Raw genomic sequence first — 6,124 nt, forward strand, 5'->3', positions numbered from 1 at the left:
AGAGCACATCATGCCCACTGCCTGCCTTATCTTTGACAATCTAATTAGTTTGTTAAAGGGAAACAGTAGATTGATTGGGTTAAAACAGTTACAGCTTTCTTACCTCTTGCAGGCTTTCTGCCTTCTCTTTAGCACACAAAGTTCCTTCTTGTAAAACTGCCTTCCTTGGGGAGGCAGGACTGATTGATACCCTGAGGTTAAAAAATAGAAGGCTTGACACAGTGGGGCCTCTCAAAAGTTGTCTAGAGCCTCGTTAAGTGAGAGTCCAAGTATTGGTGCTGGATCTCAAAGTTAGTGTCTTGGAAACTAAGGCTCAATGTTTACTTCTAGACCATGTAACTAGAAAACTTTAGCTGTAGGTATACAAGCTCAGCAGATTTAAATAGGAATATAGGAAGTACTTTCTCCTTCTGAACCCTGCTGATGGGAGGTGCAGTGGAGCTAGTCTGGCTACATACCAAGCATAGTACAGCAACACATTCTTCCTGGAGCCTGGTTTACACTTCAGTGTTGGGCAGTGTAGCTATAGCTAAACGAAGGGTGACATTATTTCCCTCCAAACCACACATTGATGGGGGAGAATCAGATGGCCCTTAAGTGATATTTCAGGTCCTAATGTGTGATGGTAAAACTTAGCCTGAACAGCTGGGATATATGTAATGTAGCCATGGGCCTTCCCTACTTCAGATAAAAGTAGAGGTAATTATGTATTGTGTAATTTTCAAAATCTAAACTGGCAGTTCCTGTCAGTATCTTTTTTCAGTTTGCTAATGCCACTTCCTGTAGTGGTTGTGCACTAACCAGTGTTTCTGGCCTTTGTAGCAAGTATCTTCTCTTGTGCTCTGCTGTTCTGAAGTAGTAGGATCTGTTCCTTCCTGTGCATGCTTCTGCTATTTGTGGCGGTGGTGTTTTGTGGCTGTTTGCTTTACAACTGCAATGTGACTAACTTTGCCTCTAGTGTAGGAACCCACCTGTACTCTCTTCAATAAAAGCCCTTACCATTAACCTCTACTGCTGTTCCTTGCTGGTGCTGATTCTGTAAGCATCACTGTTCTTACTGTACAGAGACATCATCCTAGCAATCATCTTTAGATAAGACTTAACAGTGGTTTCCTAAACACTAAGCACTGCATGTCACATGCTCAAAGTGGCAGTACCCTGCTTTCTTAGACAGATTTCTACACAAGTGGAGTCTGCCTCCATATAATATTAAAGGTGAGGAAATCTTACAGCCAAGTGCCAATTCCTTTCAAAGGATTCCTGCACCCCTCCGCTAACCCTAACATGGTGCTCACCTGTTTGTCACGCAAGTTAAGTTCTTCATCCTGCCTACCATCAGCCATATGAACAACCACAGATGCCCCTCTTGCCAACTGACTCCATGGGATGGAGAAAAAAATCAGCCTGGTGCTTGGAAACAACTGAACAGCTTCCCCCCCCTCAGCACCCACAAGTGGCATCATTTAAAAAAATAAAACCTCAGCACCTACCTTACCACTGATGCTTATTAGTGCAATGGAGTCTGTTCTCAGAAAGCTGGCCTCTGCTCCTGCTGTTCCAAGTGCTGCCCTATGTTGACCTGAACAGACAGTGGCTTAACTTAACCTCCTTTAGCAAATTATTACACTCATGCAAGGGAGGTATGAAAGTCACTAAATCGGCATGGACTGAGTACCTCAAGGACAGCGTTTTGCATTGGGAATAGCACACTTGACTGTAGGGTGGTGGGGCTGGAGGAGTCATTTTATCAAGTCATTTCCCCCCCTCTTCACAGCATTAATACTAGAGTCTTGCTATTGCACAGTGATTAATAAGACAGGCCCCAGCCTGGCATGATTACTCACCGCTTTCCTGTTTGCCAGCTCTTGCGGGATGCTGGCACGCTTCCCATGGGACAAGGAAGCCATGATGTTCTGTGGGAACACAAGCAAGACTTGCACTTGGCTGAAGCTCGAGTAGGGTGCACATGGGACAGGAACTGCAGCGGGTCCTCTCCCTGCTCACCCCCAACATCTTTCCCGGTGGTGGCACAAGGGCCCTGTGGTCAGTCAGAACTCTGCGATGGGATTCTCTGCTCTGTGCTGAGTCGTGAGGGCTCCTGCCTACAAGGGAAGAAGAAAGGAACCTTCTCAAAGGTGCTATGGAAAAGCATGAAGGCAGGTGGGAGAGCTGTATCTGAATGCCAGTGGGTTTGATGAGAACAAGGCTGCAGCTGGCTGAGAGCCTGATGGTACAGAGGCAGCTGATAAACATCAGTATTGCAGTAGCCTCTAGAGAACACGGGCTGCAGCCCATGTCTTGCTCCCCAGTGTGTAACGCAGCCTTTCCCCCTCTTTCCTCAGGATCCCTCAGCACAGGGCAGGGGCTTGCCTCTTTGCCCAAGGCATCATGCTCGGGTCTCGCCAGGACTTTGTACAGGTACGTAATCACCGTTAAATACTCATTGTAAAGTCTCTGAGGAAAGGACTGGAAGGAGAGAAAACATTAGCTGTGAAACTCCAAACTGATCCAGAAACGAGACCATTTAAGGGGCCAAGGTGGAAGCTAAGCTGCAAAATTAGACCCTACTTTGGTGCTCACACCGTGCCCCACGCTGAGTGTTGCCCTTCAAAGTCTCTATCCCTGGGTTCTTATTATGATCCCGGCAGGGTTTTACTGTGTGAGACTACAACTAAGTTTGAGCCAATGTATAATTAAGCTGCAGCAGTGCAGATGCACTATATCACCACCTCTCCCAACCCATCCTGTTTTCTTCCTATGGAAATGAGACATCTCCAGAACATCCACTGACACTGGCCGTTGCTGGTAGCTGTCAAGCACCTCGACAAGACAGGATGATGGTATTTTAGCCAGGGTCTTCCAGAATGAAAGGCCCCAGGGGGACTGAAGCAGAAATGAGCCATCACCGAAACAGACCAGCATAGATTCTTGGCACCATCCCGAGCAACTGCGAGCAAGGAGATCAAAAGCCAGAGACAGGACCTGGTCAAGATATTTGTCAGCAAGAGACTGTATGTGGATGCTCCAATAACAGCTGCACCCCACGCATGGATGGGACCCAGCACTGTCCCGCGAAACCAAGAGGCTGACTGGGGGTAGGGAAAAGGAACTACCTCTCAAATTGTGTACTCTGCCAGAGCAGCTAGAATGACCAGCCGTGGACAGGTTAATAACACTGCCCTTCGGCAGCCCAATGGAGTGCCTGACTCCATGCCTGTACATTCCAGGCATATAGCCCCTGCTTGTCTGTCTTTGCAATCCCAAAGATTGGACAAGGCTTTCTGGGGTGTGTAATAAAACCTTCAATTCTCTAGAAAGCAGCAGGGCTGCAGAGCAGGGCGTGTGTAGTCTGTGTCTGCAAATCAGCCGGGCCCAGCTCCAGTCTAGCCCCACACGGAACCTACACAAACACAGCAGCTGTGTAGAACAATAGGGCTACGTCTAGACTGGCATGATTTTCTGCAAATGCTTTTAAGGGAAAAGTTTTTCTGTTAAAAGCATTTATGGAAAAGAGCGTCTAGATTGGCACGGACACTTTTCTGCAAAAGCACTTTTTACGGAAAAGTGTCTGTGCCAATCTAGACGCGGTTTTGCACAAGAAAGCTCCGATCGCCATTTTTGCCATCGGGGCTTTTTTGCGCAGAACAGTTCCCAGCTGTCTACACTGGCCCTCCTGCACAAAAGCATTTGCGCAAGAGGGCCTTTTCCCGAACGGGAGAGTCGTTGTATTTGCGGAAGAACACTGACAATCTTACATGAGATCGTCAAGTGTTCTTGCGCAAATTCAAAGCAGCCAGTGTAGACAGCTGGCAAGTTTTTCTGCAAAAGCGGCTGCTTTTGTGGAAAAACTTCCCAGTGTAGACGCAGTCTAGGGGTTTAGGACTCTCACCCCTGGTACTAGGAGAACAATCAGATTGTTGAAGCATGAGGCTACTACTGTCATTCTGACTCAGAAGCATGCTCCTTGGATCACTTGCAAGACAGTCCTGACCTGCGTGCCAACCTTTCTCTACATCAGCCCAGTCCAATGTCCAGCAGGCCACGATACAGTAATTTAAGACTGATACACAGAGGAATTCAGGCAGGCAGCATGGTTTGATTGTTTTAAACCTGCTGCCTATTACTTTCATTTGGTGACCTCTACTTCTTATGGGACCAAGTAAATAACTTTCATTTTCTCCACACCAGTCATGATTTTATAGACCTTGATCATGCCACCCTCCCCCCTTAGTCTCCTCTTGCACAGGCCCTAGAAACTTGCACGGCTAGAGAGGAGCACTGGAATCCCTATGGGCTGCTGCCGAGTGGGCCTGGGAGGTGCTGGCTAAGCTGAGTGAGGGTTCAGGTCTAGAACAGCAAGCATGGGAGAGCGGCTCAGGAAGAAATAATGGAGGGGCGGCTCCCTGCAGCTCAGGACTCATGGCTTTGGTGGTGCTGGGTGTGAGAGGACAGGAGGGGCATGGGCGCGTGTGGAAGCTTTGTGCGTTCGAGCTGGCTGCACACCGTGCGCTGAGTTGCCGGCACCAGTGCCCCTCCTGTTCTTATCCTTTCGGGGACATTCAATCCCCCCCACTCCATTACGCCCAAATACGAAAAGCTTGCTCCTCTCTGCCCTGCCCTCCACTCCCCTCCCCCCGCACCAGCTCACCTGTTTCCCATGGCGCTGCAGAGGCAGGTATCTCTGGCGGTGGGCTGGAAGAGGCCGAGTCGGACCCAGTCTGCCTGGGGACCCAGGTCATTCTGCAGGCGCTGATAGCTGGAGACCACAGGAGCTTTGGGCTGTACCTGGGGGGGAGAGGGGCAACACGGGGGTGACCCTGCACAGTGCACAGCAAAGTACAGGCACCAAAACACGCGGGAAGGAGGGAGCCAGCCGGGGCAGAGGGCTTTACCATCCTGCCGAGGTCAGCGTGCCAAGGGAGAATGGCTGGTCTGTGGCAGGGCCGCTGTGGTACACACGAAGCTGGTGGGTTCCCTCGTTCAGGTCACAGCAAACAACGGCTACGTCTACATTGGCCCCTTCTCCGGAAGAGGCATGTTAATTTCCAACTTCAGAATAGGGAAATCTGCGGGGGATTTAAATAAACATGGCCACCGCTTTTTTTCCGGCTTGGGGAAAAGCCGGAAAAAAGCATCTAGACTGGCGCGATCCTCTGGAATAAAGCCCTTTTCCAGAGGATCTCTTATTCCTACTTCAAATGCTGTGTGTGGGGCTGGGAGGGCACCGCGGCCTAGTGGTGAGAGGCCCCAGCCTCCTTCCCCCCCCCCCTCTTCAGGGCCTGGCCAGCTTGACAGCTGCTCCCCACGGCCTGTCGCTCTGGGCCCCTGATCCAGAGGGGACCGGGACCGGCAGGTGAGAAGGGGAAGGGGCAGCCAGCACCCAGCCTCCTCCTCCTCCTCCCAGGCTGTAGTTGGGGGCAGCTGGTGTCTAACACCGGGGCCAGGACGATGCCCGTGCATGGGGCTCAGCCCCAAGCTGCAGCAACCCCACAGAACCACCCGGCCACAGCGCGGCCCATTCCTGTCTCCCCCCTCGCCCCCGGCCAGCTGCTGTGGCTCCCCCTGGTGCAGAGCCAGGCGGCCAGACCCGGCGGGAGGAATCGGACATCCGGACGGACTTTACCTGCCAGGGCCTCGGAGTGGCCTGCGATCCCTGAGCTTCTGGGGTCCTGCCAGACCCGGGGGAGCGAGAAGGGGCGAGACGGAGGCAAGGGAGACGGCAGCACACAAGCTGGCCCCAGGGCCACGTACAGGAGACACGGCCCCCCAAGGGTGTGGGCTGGAGTCAGGCTCTCTGAGTTGGCAGCTCGTCGCTGTGGCGGGGGCATGAGACACACCCAGGGACGTGCTGCTGGCGACTCGGCCCGCGGAGGGGCAGGCTCTGGATGAGCCCCGGTCACGTTTATGGCATCACTGCCTGCTGGCTATTCATACAGCCCCTTCCACGCCAGGTGGGTACCCAGGAGGTTTGCCCCTGCCAGTGTCTCTAACGAGGGGGCGGCCCCCGTGCCCAAGGGAGGCCCCAGCCTGTAAGAAGGCCTGCGGCTAAGGGCCAGGGCAACGCGGAGCAGAGCGAGGCCGGGGAGGAGAAATGAGCAAGTCAGCACCAGCCAGAGAGAGAGAC

Source organism: Pelodiscus sinensis, chromosome 9 (assembly GCF_049634645.1).
Source record: "Pelodiscus sinensis isolate JC-2024 chromosome 9, ASM4963464v1, whole genome shotgun sequence".
Taxonomy (NCBI): domain Eukaryota; kingdom Metazoa; phylum Chordata; order Testudines; family Trionychidae; genus Pelodiscus; species Pelodiscus sinensis.